This window comes from Zingiber officinale, chromosome 8B, assembly GCF_018446385.1.
Source record: "Zingiber officinale cultivar Zhangliang chromosome 8B, Zo_v1.1, whole genome shotgun sequence".
Taxonomy (NCBI): domain Eukaryota; kingdom Viridiplantae; phylum Streptophyta; class Magnoliopsida; order Zingiberales; family Zingiberaceae; genus Zingiber; species Zingiber officinale.
The window spans coordinates 47664048-47678245 of NC_056001.1; positions in this window are offsets into that span (position 1 = coordinate 47664048).

A 14198-nucleotide genomic window follows, 5' to 3' on the forward strand; every position below is an offset into this window, starting at 1 on the left:
CTTTGGGTGGTGTTCATCTTGGAGGATCGTCGCCCACACGACGTCCAAGAGGAGGCGAGGAATACGGCAGAAGATCTCGAGGTTATTAGCTTACAAAGAAAAGGTATAACTAGTAATTTTCTTCCGCATCATGCTAGTTATTTTTCTTTGTAAGAATTCCAAACACAAGAGGCATTAGATTCTAATTTTTTCGGATTTGTTTCGAAGTTGTGTTTTTTTTGTTTTTAGAATTTGTGATTCGATTGTTCCTTTTGGTTAAACCTAGAGTTATATAAGGAAATTAAATATTAGCTTTCCTTAAAAGGCTTTGTCTAGGCGGTGGTGGATGCTCCCATACCCAAGAAGGTCATGTGCCTCACCATGCAGTCCTGGAAGCCAATTTTGGAAATTAATATTTAATTAAATTTATAACATAGGTTGATTTGGATCAATAGTGTTAAGTTCCGCTTGCGATCCAAGTCTAAACCATTAAGATCAGATAAGTTAAATTTGGAATCAATAATGTTAAGTTCCGTTTGCGATTCCTAATTTAACTTCTAAAGAACATAATAGGTTGTTTAGGAAAGGTTCGACACTTGTACAAAATTTTTGTACAGTGGAACCGGTACAGGCTCCCATACAAAATAGGCAGTGGAGAAGTCCTAACTGGAGGTTAGGCAGTGGTGAAGTCCTAACTGGAGATTAGGCAATGGTGAAAGTCCTAACTAGAGGTTAGGCAGTGGTGAAGTCCTAACTGGAGGTTAAGCAGTGGAGAAGTCCTAACTGGAGTTTAGGCAATGGGAAAGTCCTAACAGGAGTTTAGGTATCTGGGAAAGTCCTAACTGGAGCTTAGGCAAGAGAGAAGTCAAGTAGGTTAGTGTTGACTAGACTTGGTGGTGAAAGTCCTGATAAGTGAGATCAGGCAATTGAAAGTCCAAGTGTGATCTTGGCAAAGGGAGAAAGTCCTGGTGAGGAGCCAGGCAATTGGGAAAGTCCAAGTGTGATCTTGGCAAAGGAAGAAAGTCCTGGTGAGGAGCCAGGCAATTGGGAAAGTCCAAGTGTGATCTTAGCAAAGGTTGTAAGTCCAAGCATGTGGTCTTGGCAAGGCAAGTCCTAGTGTGACTTGGCAAGGAGAACTCGATAACTAGGATGAGACCGAAGGAAGCTCTTGAAGGCAAGACGTGAAGGATAGGGAGATATCCGAGGGACGCAAGGCTGATGGAGGAGGCTAGAAGGCTAGTTCGAGCTTGGTCGGGTATGGCCAGATGGTAGGTATGATGTACCAACAGGTCATGGATTGACCGGATGTTAGTTTTAGGGGGCTTTGGACTTGATTGGGCAAGTCCACAGGAGCTGGATCGATCAACCGATCGATTGGCTCATGCCCAATCGATCGATTGATTGATTGAGAGAGCACCCGCGACAAAGGGTTCTCCCAATCGATCCATGGATCGATTGGGAGGCTTTGCCGATCGCACAGAAAGTCTCCCAATCGATCGGTCGATCGATTGGGAGCCTCCAATCGATCGACTGATCGATTGGGAGGTTGGATTTTCATGCGATCTCTGGAAATCGCACGAAACACAGTGAATCGATTGGGCAATCGATTCAGGGGATTTCTAGATAGCACAGAGACGCTCTGGATCGATCGACCGATCGATCCAAAGCCTCCCCAATCGATTGGTAGCAATCCAATCGATTGGGATTCGACCGTTGGCGCAGATAAAGACATTAGCGTGTGATTTCTTCGGTAGAAATCTCATTCCTTTCTACACGAGCTTGCAAGGGCGATTTTCACAGGTTCTCCACAGCTCTTCCCGCCAGTCTTGAAGGTTCTTGGAGGCACGCCCAAGTCAAGATGCGAGTTACAAAAAAAAGAAGAAGCTAGGGTTAGGGTTTATTGTACAAATCTTGTAAGATTTCCCTTGTATTTTCTTCTCTTTATATTCTTGTTGTATTGTGAGCTTGTAAGACTTCTCTACCTTCGGTAGTTACCGTAAAGGAGAGTTTTCATAGTGGAGGGTGTGTGAGTGTGTGGATCCTTGGACTAGTCACCTCTTCTTGAGGTGGATACCAAGTAAATCTACGTGTTAGCGTTGTAGTGTGTTGTTTCTTGTATTTTCCGTTGCACATCATCACAAGAAGCAATCATCAACAAGAAGAAGCAAACGACGCAAGAAGCGCGACGAAACGCTATTCACTCCCTCTAGTGGGCACAAAGGTCCTAACAATTGGTATCAGAGCGAGGTCGCTCTTCTACGGACTAACCGCCAAGAGAGCAAGAAGCTAGAGGAAGAAGAAGATGGACTTAGAAGGTCCACTTGGATGGGACATCCGGATTCCTCCGCCATACGACAAGGAAGACTTCGCCTTTTGGAGGAATCGTCTGGAGATATGGTTCAAATGGAGTGGAACCAATGGGTTGTCTTGAGTGACCCATTTGAAGCTCCTACGGACAAGAAGGGTAAACGCATCCGACCTCGGCATTGGACCGAAGAGCAACGAGAGCAATCGGAGGCAGATAAGGAGGTAACGAGAATTTTGCATAATTTACTACCTTCTAATATTTTGTTGAGTGTAGGTGAAACCACAAATGCAAGTGATCTTTAGAAAAAGATCATTGCCTATCATGAAGACCCTACACAAGTCCAAGGAGTGGAAGAGCCCAAGGAGAATGGCTCATTGGTCCAAGAAGAGAAGGGTCAATCCGACGTTGACACGAGGTCAACATTCGAAGAAGAGGAGGAAGAAAAGATGCAATTCGATGTTGATGAGAGATCAACATTCGAGGAGGAAAAGGAAGAGGTGGAAGAGGAGAGATCTTCCACATCCTCAAGAGATGAAGAAGTGGAAGAGTCTACATTCTCAAGTGAAGAGGAAGAAATAGAAGATGATGCCATCTCTACATTGCAAGAAAAATCAAATGGAGGATCAAGCATCAACCCTACAAGCAAAGGTATAAAGATCTCAATTATTAAAGATAAAAATCATATCATTTGCTTTGAGTGTAGGGAGCATGGGCACTACAAGAGCAAATGCCCCAAATTGGGCAAGAAGAATGACCAAGTAGCAACAAAGGGCAAAGAAAAGTTCAAGGAGACCAACCCCACAATAAAGAGAATCAAGGAGCACATTGTGTGCTTCTCTTGCAATCAGAGAGAACATTACCGAAGTCAATATCCTAAAGGGAAGAAGTCAACCAAGGTGATTAGAGAAATCACAAATCTAGGGGGGAGCTTCTAAGAGCAAACCCAAGGTAACATTTAATAGTGTAATTCCTTTTAGTCATGATAAAATGCATGTTAGAAATAACACTTATCATTTTAATACAAATTATCATGAAAGTAGGAAGCATGATAGTATTAAGGGAAAATATATTCCTCCTCATGCTAGAACTACCACACCTAAGGTTAGGAAGGTAGACAATAATTTAGGAAATAACTCTAAGGATTATAGATATATGCCTCAATATAGAAATGCTCAAAGGGGTCAAGAAAAATCCAAATCTATGGATTTAATGACGGAAAACCAAGTCTTAAGGTCAAGACTTGATAACTTAGAGAGAACCTTAGCAAGAATGGAAAACTTGCTTAAGGGGCAAAGTGAGCACAACCTTGGAAAAGCTAGACAAGAGTCATCTAATGGCTATAGAGGTTTGGGATACAAACTCAAAGCTAAGAAGGATGTGACTTCCTTTCATAGGGTTCCATATAGCTATGGAACCAAACCTAGGACTAGTGGTCAAGCTAAAAGTACAAGGGAAGTTGTCTCTAAGAGTACTTTTGCAAAGACCAATGTGACTAAGACTTCTAAGAAGTCTAATAATGTCACAAAGAAGGTCACAAGGGAGACCATCCCTAGAGTTGACCTAGTAAAGGTGGCGAAGGCTCCTTAAAGGCCAAACAAAGTCACAAATAAGGTTACAAGGGGAGTTATCCCTAGAGTTGACCTAGTAGAAGTGACCAAGGCTTCTAAGAAGCGTAGAAAGGTCCTTAGGAAGGTATCTAGGGAAGTTATCCCTAGTGAGTATCTAGAGCACCCAAGGAGCACCAATAGGTTTTGGGTTCCTAGGAGCATATTCTCTACACCCTAGATGAGTTTAGAGAGTGTCAACTCCAATTGGAAGGGTAGTTAACCCAACCTTATTAAAGTTGACACTTGAGAGCATTTTCAAGGTTATTGTTAACCTTTGAAAATGAAAAGGATTATTGGGTTACTCTTTGAAAGAGTAAAATGTGTCAAAAGTTGAGGAGTTGAATCTAATTTAAATTGACACACTTGAGAGAAGCAAAAGAAATGTCAAATTGAGAATTCGACATTTTCTTATAGAATTAAGGGAAATGTAAACCTTAATCCCAATTGTTACCCTTGGAAAGAGTAGCATGTGGCAAAACCTAAGAAAATTGGATTTAATTTAACTTGGCACAATTGGGAAAACATAAGAAATACCAAATTGGGGTTTTGGTATTTTCTTAGGGTAATTAAAGGAAAATCTAAGTCCTAATGTAAGATGTTTACTCTTTGGAAGAGTAAAATGTGTCAAACTTTGAGGATTTGAACTTAATTTAAATTGACACATTTAGAAAATGATAAGAAATGTCAAGTTGGGGTTTTGACATTTTCTTAGAAGGTTAAAGGTGAATCTAAGCCTTAATTTGATTTCATTTACTCTTTGAAGGAGTAAAATGTACCAAGTCTTGAGGAATTGGACTTAAATTTAAATTGGCACAAATGCAAAAAGAAATACCAAGTTGGAAATTTGGTATTCTATTGAGGGGTTAAGAGAAAATTTAAACCTTAATCAAACTAATTACTCTTTGGAAGAGTAAGTTGTGTCAAACTTTGAGGAATCACATTTAATGTAAGTTGGTACACTTGGAAAAATGGTGAGAAATGTCTAGTTGAGATATTAGTATGATCTTGAGGAATTAAGAGCAAACTTAAGTCTCAATGTAAACGTTTAATCCTTAAGAGGAGTAATTTGTGTCAAACAAAAATTGAAGATTGAATTCTTAATCTCAATTGGCACAAATAGAAAAGAGTAAAAGAAATGTCAAGTTGGATTTTGGCATTTCTTCAAGAAATGGGCAATTTAGGCTTAATTTTAAGATTTTAGCTAAGGTTTAAGGATACTTAGATAAATTATCTAGGTATATTTTATTTATGCTAAAATGTCATGATTGCTTGTTTATCGCATGTCATGACATCATGTGTCACATTCATTTTTATTATGAAAAACACAAAAATATCATGTCATGTCATACATACATCATATAACTATAGCATATTTTTTCTTTTGAAAATTGCTTATTTTGATGTATGTCATGTAACATCATGCATTATGTTAATTTCCTTGTAATTAAGGACAAAAGGCATTTATTAAGAATGGTAAATATCCCAACAAGTGGGATTCTACCAAATGACATCCTAGGTGGATGATCATAAGTCTCATAATGTCTAGATAGATATGCATGATCCCTTAGTTAGAGTAAAACCAAATATACATCTCACAAACAACTATAAGGTGACTTGTATGTGTTTTAATACACATTAGATACAAGTGAGATGTTAGGATGGTGAACAAAACTCAAGATGTTGATTTAGTGCATCTCGTTGAGTTTTAGGTTCATCAAAACACATAGTTATGCGTTTTCCAATCATTGGGAAAGCTAATGTACAAGTCATGTGCATTGAGCCCAAAGAACATGGTTGGATATTGGTTTTGAAAATGATTTTAAAATATTTTTGGAAAACCTTGGTGAAGACTATCTTTTGATAGTGATTATCATTGAATAATTAGACACAAACTTGAAGAAAACACTAAATTTTTTACAAGTTTTCAAATTTGTGTCAATTCTTGAAAATAGGAATATTTTCATAGAAAACTATTTTTCCCTGATAAAGTATACCCTAAATAATGTCTACATGAGTTTTCATGATTTTTAGAATTTTATAGAATTTTTGGAGAGTTTCTGAAATTCACAGAAAGTAAATTTCAGAATTTTAGTATTCCAATCGATCACCCGATCGATTGGATGGGCTCAATCGATCTGGTGATCGATTGAAAGCGGTTTTCTCGCAAGCAGAAGCCACCAATCGATCCAAGCAGTGTGAATCGATCCATTGATCGATTGACACGCTGAATATGGCTGAAAAAGGCTGTTTTCAGTGATTTAAGCCAATCTTCGTCTAGGTAACCACTTCAAATCCCTTGGAATACATTTGTATACATTTAGGGGGAGTTTTCATGATGAAATCAAGTATGGTTTGGTTAAGAAAAACCAAAGTGAAGTTTAGGATAAGGTTTAGTTTCAATTCTGAATTTTAGAACCTTAAAACTTCAAATTTTAGTTTTCAAGGGTCATTAACCATTCCTAACCCTTTGAAATACATTTGTATATACTTAGGGGGAGTTTTCTTGATTAAAACAAGCATGGATTGGTTAACGTAGACTTAGGTGAAGTTTAGGGTGAGGTTTAACTTCTTTATTGCATTTTGAACCTCAAAACTTCGAGTTTTGGTTTCCTAACTGTTTAGGAACTCCAAGTCATTGTTGGTGCAATGATAGAAGTTTACCATATTTTTAGGGGGGGTTACTCTTTAAAAACATAAAAATCTTTTCAAAGACCTTGGAAGGGGGATAAACCTTCATGATGAAGTAATACTCAGGGTCGAGTATTGGGGAGCAATGTAAGATTGGTTATCTTCATTGCCAGGATGATAAATGCTCTCGGATGAGCATTGAGAAGTAGATTACTACTCAAGGGGGAGCATTGGGTTATTGAAGGGGATCGAACCTTCATTGGTAAAATGAATAATGCTCTTGGATGAGCATTGAGAAGAAGATTACTGTTCAAGGGGAGAGCATTGAATATAATGAATGGAAGTTTCATTGGGGAGTTGATGCATACTCTACGATGAGCATTGTGAAGTGAAGTAGAGCTCAAGGGGGAGCTTTGGAGATAATGAAGAATATGAGATCTTCATTATGAGGTTGTTGACAACATGTGAGGTTGTAAACAACGAAGAGTTATCTCTTATGGAGAAGAGTTTGTTTTCTTGGTTTGATGTGTGACAAAGGAGGAGAATAGAAGGTTAAGTTAGGCTTTCATCCCAAGTAGGGGGAGTTTGCCCTCTAGGAAAGGGAGAGAATGGAGGAAACCTTCATTCATGTCTTGTCATGAAGAGGTTAAGGGTATGAGATTTAACCTTGTGATAAAGAAGAGGTTAAGACTCTGAGATTTAGTCTTGTGATAAAAAAGAAGTTAACACTATGGGATTTAGCCTAACTTAGAGGTATTAACTTGAGGCATTGTCAAACATCAAAAAGGGGAAGATTGTTGGTGCAATTTCCCTAGGTCAAGTTTGAAAATGTCGACTAAGCTTGAGTTGAGTCAAGCTTGAGTCAGGATTTGAGTTTTGATGTTTGATAATATAAGGAGATTGCTGAAGTAATCGTCCGGTTATGAAGATGGTCAAAGGGTTGACCAGGTTGATGAGAATATAAGTCAAGTAGGTCAAGGTTGACAGGAGACTTGACTGGAAAAGTCCTAACTGGAGGTTAGGCGTATGGAAGTCCTAACTGGAGTTTAGACAGTGGTGGAAATCCTAACTGGAATTTAGGCAGTGGTGGAAGTCCAAACTGGAGATTAGGCAAATTGAAAAATCCAAGTGTGATCTTGGCAAAGGAGAAAGTCCTGGTGGGGAGCCAGACATTTGGGAAGTCCTGGTGAGGAGCCAGGCAACTGAAAGTCTAAGTGTGATCTTGGCAAAGGAGGAAGTCTTGGTGAGGAGCTAGGCAATTGGGAAGTCCTAGTGAGGAGTCAGGCAACGGAAAGTCCAAGTGTGATCTTGGCAAAGGTTATAAGTCCAAGCATGTGGTCTTGGCAAGGTAAGTCCTAGTGTGACTTGACAAGGAGAACTCGATAACTAGGATGAGGCCGAAGGAAGCTCTTGAAGGCAAGGTGTGAAGGATAGGGAAATATACGAGGGACGCAAGGCTGATGGAGGAGGCTAGAAGGCTAGTTCGAGGTTGGTCAGGTATGGTCGGATGCTAGGCATGATGTACCAACAGGTCATGGATTGATCAGATTTTGATTTTAAGGGGCTTTGGACTTGATTGGGCAAGTCCACAGGAGTTGGATTGATCAACCAATCGATTGGCTCATGCTCAATCGATCGGTTGATCGATTGGGAGAGCACCAGCGACAAAGGGTTCTCCTAATCGATCCATGGATCGATTGGGAGCCTTTGCCGATCGCACAGAAAGCCTCCCAATCGATCAATCGATCGATTGGGAGCCTCCAATCGATCGGCTGATCGAATGGGAGGTTAGATTTTCATGCGATCTCTGGAAATCGCGCGAAACACAGTGAATCGATTGGGCAATCGATTCAGGGGATTTCCATAGAGCACAGAGATGTTCTGGATCGATCGGCCGATCGATCCAAAGCCTCCCCGATCGATTGGGAGCAATCCAATCGATTGAGATTCGACCGTTGGCGCAGATAAAGGCATTGCCGTGCGATTTCTTCGGTAGAAATCTCATTCCTTTCTACACGAGCTTGCAAGGGCGATTTTCATAGGTTCTCCACAGCTCTTCCTGCCAGTCTTGAAGGTTCTTGGAGGCATGTTCAAGTCAAGAGGCGAGTTACAAGAAGAAGAAGAAGCTAGAGTTAGGGTTTATTGTACAAATCTTGTAAGATTTCCCTTGTATTTGCTTCTCTTTATATTCTTGTTGTATTGTGAGCTTGTAAGGCTTCTCCGCCTTTGGTAGTTACCGTGAAGGAGAGTTTTCATAGTGGAGGGTGTGTGAGCGTGTGGATCCTTGGACTAGTCACCTCTTCTTGAGGTGGATACCAAGTAAATCTACGTGTTAGCGTTGTAGTGTGTTGTTTCTTGTATTTTCCACTGCACATCATCACAAGAAGCAATCATCAACAAGAAGAAGCAAACGACGCAAGGAGCGCGACGAAACGCTATTCACCCCCCCTTTAGCGGGCACAAAGGTCCTAACAGTTCAGTGGACTGAACTTCAAGAGGTGGCAGCAGAAGATGCTCTTCTACTTGACCACGCTCAATCTGGCTTGATTCTTGACCGAGGACCCTCCCAAGCGAGCTAAGGATGTTGATGCGCAGACCATCAGTATGGTGGAGGCATGGACTCATTCTGAGTTCCTTTGCCGAAACTATATCCTCAACTGTCTTGCCGACTCGTTGTACGCTGTATATAGCATGAAGAGAACGGCTAAGGAGCTGTGGGAGTACTTGGACAAAAAACACAAGACGGAGGATGCAGGGGCAAAGAAGTTCATCGTGGGCCGATTCCTGGACTATAAGATGGTTGACTCCAAGACGATGATTAGCCAAGTCCAGGAGCTTCAGGTGATCTTGCACGATATCCACTCAAAAGGGATGATTTGAGTGAAACCTTCCAGGTGGCTGCTATCATTGAGAAGCTGCCTCCCGGCTGGAAGGACTTCAAGAACTACCTGAAGCACAAGCGGAAGGAGATGAATGTGGAGGAACTCATTGTTCGACTTCACATCGAAGAAGACAACAAGAGTTCAGAGAGGAAACTGTTCTCTCAGGCTATTGTGAAAGCCAACGTGGTCGAGCATGGTCAAAGCTTGAAATAAAGAACCCCAAGTCTTCCAAGATGGGACCCAGAGGAGGCATCAGCAAGAAGAAGTTCTTTGGGAAGTGCTTTAACTGTGACAAAGTGGACCACAAATCTTCGGAGTGCAGAAAGCCGAAGAAGAAGCAAGAGGCCAACTTGAACGAGGGACCAGAAATGGACGACCTCTGCGCTGTGGTCTCTGAGTTGAACCTGATCGGTTCAAATCCGCGGCAATGGTGGATCGATACTAGAGCCACCAGACATATGTACTGCAACTAGGAGCTGCTCCACGACTTCGAGGAAGTCACTGGAGACAAACTGTACATGGGGAACTCAACATCCTCGGACATCATGGGCCAAGGAAAGGTGGTGCTGAAGATGACCTCGGGCAAGGATCTCACTCTGAACAATATGTTGTATGTTCTGGAGATTCGAAAGAATCTAGTGTCCGGATCACTGTTCAGCAAGCATTGCTTTCGCATTGTCTTTGAGTCGGACATAATTGTATTGTCTAAGAATGGAGTGTTTGTAGGAAGGGGCTATGTATCTGATGGGTTGTTTAAGCTCAATGTAAAGGCGATTAGGCCTAAGATAAATAAAACTGAAAGCTCTTCCGCTTATATGCTTGAGTCTTCGTGTTTGTGGTATGGTAGACTAGGATATGTTAACTACGATGTATTGCGTAGATTAATTAATATGCAAAGCATACCTACATTTCACCTTGACCCAAAACACAAGTGTGAGATTTGTGTCGAAGCGAAAATGACAATATCATCCTTTCAACATATTGAAAGAAGTAATGAACCACCTGACCTAATCCACACTAATGTGTGCGACCTAAAAGATACACCAACACGTGGTGGTAATAAATATTTCATCACATTTGTAGATGATAACACAAAATGTTGTTATGTGTATCTTCTCAAAAGTAAGGATGAAGCTATAGAGAAATTTGCTCTCTATAAGAATGAGGTTGAAAACCAACTTAATAGGAAAATTAAGGTGGTTTGAAGTGATCGAGGCGGTGAATATGTGTCACCGTTTGCTGAGTTGTGTGCTGAACATGAGATCAGACACGAAACAACAGCTCCTTATACTCCTCAACAAAACGGAGTTGCTGAGAGAAAGAATCGAACTCTAAAGGAGATGATGAATGCTCTTCTATTGAGCTCTGAATTACTAGAGTCCATGTGGGGGGAAGCTGTGTTAATAGCTAATTATCTTTTAAATAAGGTGCCCCAGAAGAAAATAGATAAGAGTCCTTATGAGTTATGGAATGGAAGTCAACCGTCCTACAAATATTTACGAATGTGGGGGTGTCTTGCCAAAGTGTTGGTGCCTAATCCGAAAAGGATTAAGATAGGACCAAAGACTGTTGATTGCATATTTATTGGATATGCACAAAATAGCACTGCATATAGATTTTGTGCGTATGAGTCACACATACCGGAGATACACAAGAACTCGATAATCGAATCGAGAAATGTCTCATTCTTCTTACATGTGTTTCCATATAAGACCCGAGAGGATGCTAGCTCCTCAAAACGGGTAAACGAAACACAAGGCGAAGAAGATGATGATGACGACGAGGAACCCGTGGAGATTGAGCCTAGACAGAGCAAAAGAGATCAGGTAGAAAAATCCTATGGATCGGATTTTATCACTTTCATGTTGGAGAGTGAGCCCTTGAAGTTACTCAGAAGCTGTAGGCTCTTCTGATGGACCTCACTGGAAAGAGCCAATTGCATCTGAGATAGAATCTATCTTGCAAAACCACACTTGGGAACTTGTGGATCTTCCTCCGGGAAGTAAACCACTAGGTTGCAAGTGGATTTTCAAGAAGAAAATGAAGTCAGATGACACGATTGATAAGTATAAGGTCAGACTGGTAATCAAAGGATACCGACAATGAGAAGGCATCGATTACTTTGATACGTATTCTCCGGTGTCAAGAATAACTTCCATTAGAGTACTGTTGGCTATCGCTGCTGATCTATGGAATCTCGAAATACATCAAATGGATGCAAAGACTGTCTTTCTAAATGGTGATTTAGAAGAGGAGATCTACATGGAGCAACTGTTGGTTGGTCATAGGAAGATCGTACCGGTTCCACTGTACAAAAATTTTGTACAAGTGTCGAACCTTTCCTAACAACCTATTGTGTTCTTTAGAAATTATATTCAAAATCGCAAACAGAACTTAACATTATTGGTTCCAAATTTAACTTATCTGTTCTTAATGGTTTAGACTTAGATCGCAAGCGGAACTTAACACGATTGATCCAAGTCCGACCTATGTTTCAAAGTTGATTAAATATTTATTTCTAAAATCGGCTCCCAGGTCAAACATGACGAGACACTAGGCCTTCTTGGGTATGAGATCTGTAGGACCGTGATCGTTCGATAGAGGGGGGGTGAATATCGATTCGAAAACTCGAGTGTAAAAGTACGCAGCGGAAAAGTAAATGAACACAATTGATTTTACTTCGTTCGGATCCTGTGACGACTCCTACTCGAAGGCCCGTGATCCTTGACTACTTTCGTTGGGCAATCACTAGCAATTCGAATGTGATTACAAAAAGAGTACAAGAAATGCTAATGAAACAAAACACAAAGCTATACCGACAGAAGAGAAAGCTTAAAGAGCAAGGGCGCATTGTCGGAGCTTTGTTAGCGTCGCTGGAGCACAGAGCAGCAAAGCAATCTGGGAATTCTGAGATGATATTGAAGCTCCACCCCTGGGGCTTCTTTTATATGCTGCTTCGGGCGCCCTGGTGCGACGTGTGGCAAGTCCAATCAGGATGCTCCACGTGGTGACGACTCGGGATGGATTGCCTCCGGCGCCCGGACCACCTTTTTCCGGAGATTCCTTCTCCTGCAAAACAAGGTTAGTCCGAGGCAAAATATATCCTGCAACACATATTGTTAGCACAATTTATAAAGTATGAAGTGACTTAGATTCCGTCTTTCCGAGACGGAATCTAGTCACGATCTCGACTTAGATATCCGAAATGGATCTAAGCCGGATCGACGCCTAATGTTCCTTCACGGGCAGCGTCCTCAGATCCTCCCTCCTGACTTACCTTACTTACACGGACGTCCGGTCGGCCCGTTGACCCGTCTGGACTTCGTCTATCGGTCCGTTGACCTAGCTAGGCTTCGTGCCTAGCGTCCGGTCAGCCGTTGACTGCTTGGACTTCGTGCGACTATCCGGTCAACCGTCAACCTAGATGGGCCGTGCGGACATCCGGCCGTCGACCTGTCTGGACTTATCCTGCACACTCGATCAGAGTGTTAGATCAACAATAAACCTAACTTAACCTATTTGTCATTCATCAAAACCTAGGTTAGACCGTTAGTGCTACCCGCACCAACAATCTCCCCCTTTTTGATAGAATGACAACCTGGTTAAGTTAGTGAAAAGACGCAAAAATAATTAAAACAGGTACATGGTTTTTTAAAGTTAGTTTTTTAGTGTTTTCAATTTGGTTTAGCTAACTTTAACCACCTAACCCTCCCCCTTTGGCATTTATCAAAAATAGGCAAGGGTAAACAAGCATAGTGTAGAGTTACTGTAAAAATTCATTAAGAAACAGCTAATTTTGGAAAATATTTAAGTTTAATTCAAAATTCAAAGATACTGATAAAAGTATAATTTTTAAAACCAAGTTAAAGATATTCAAGTTGACTTGGGGGAGTTAAGTTGAATTTTTTAAAAAGTATAAGTTTAAAGTGAATCAAGTTTAACTTTTCAAACGTGCAAAATTTTCAAATCAGGTTTTTCAACTTTAGATTTTAAGTAACATTTGCTTTTCAAAAGGTAAATTCTAATTTTCAAATTCCAATTTTCACACACTAAGTTGAATCTAGTTTTTAAATTTGATTTTTCAAAACAAAGCAAAAATTTTTAATTTTTCAAAAAACAAGTAAAATTTTAGCCAAAGTAAATTTGTTAAGGCTAATTTTATAAAAACTAAGTTTGGAAAGTTTAATTTTCAAGCATATGTTACAAAACTGAATAAGTTTAAATTTGTAATAATTTTCAACGTTAAATTCAGGTTTAGAAATTAGGTGGGATACACTCAGTTAAATTTAATGTTTTGAAGACTGGTGTTCAAAAATGAGTTAGTTTTAAAATAGATGTAAAAAAACATACAAAATTTTAATTAATTTCTTCCCCTGAATTTGCCACTTAAAATTAAACAGTTGTCTAACCAATTAGGTACTGACTAACTATCAGAAGATAGTAGCTTTCACTTGGTTAGTCAGATGAAGTTGATTATAAGCAGTCAGTGTTTGACTTGACTGATGAACTTAATCTGATTAATGTCTGATTTGTATTTAACGTCCAAACTTATGCTGATGCACTGAAATAAGCATCTTAAGTCCAGACAGGTGGCCTATGCATCTCACCCCTTTCTATGTTTGTCAAACACAAGCAAAGTAAACCTAAGGTGTGGTGAGATGCTCAAAAACTAGTCCTATGGGTACATGCTTTCTAAGGATTCAAAACTAGTCTAAGGCCAAAACTGTTTTTGAAAATCTAAAAATGGAAAGTTTTGAAAACAAACAAGTTTAACTTATAAATTGAAAACAATTT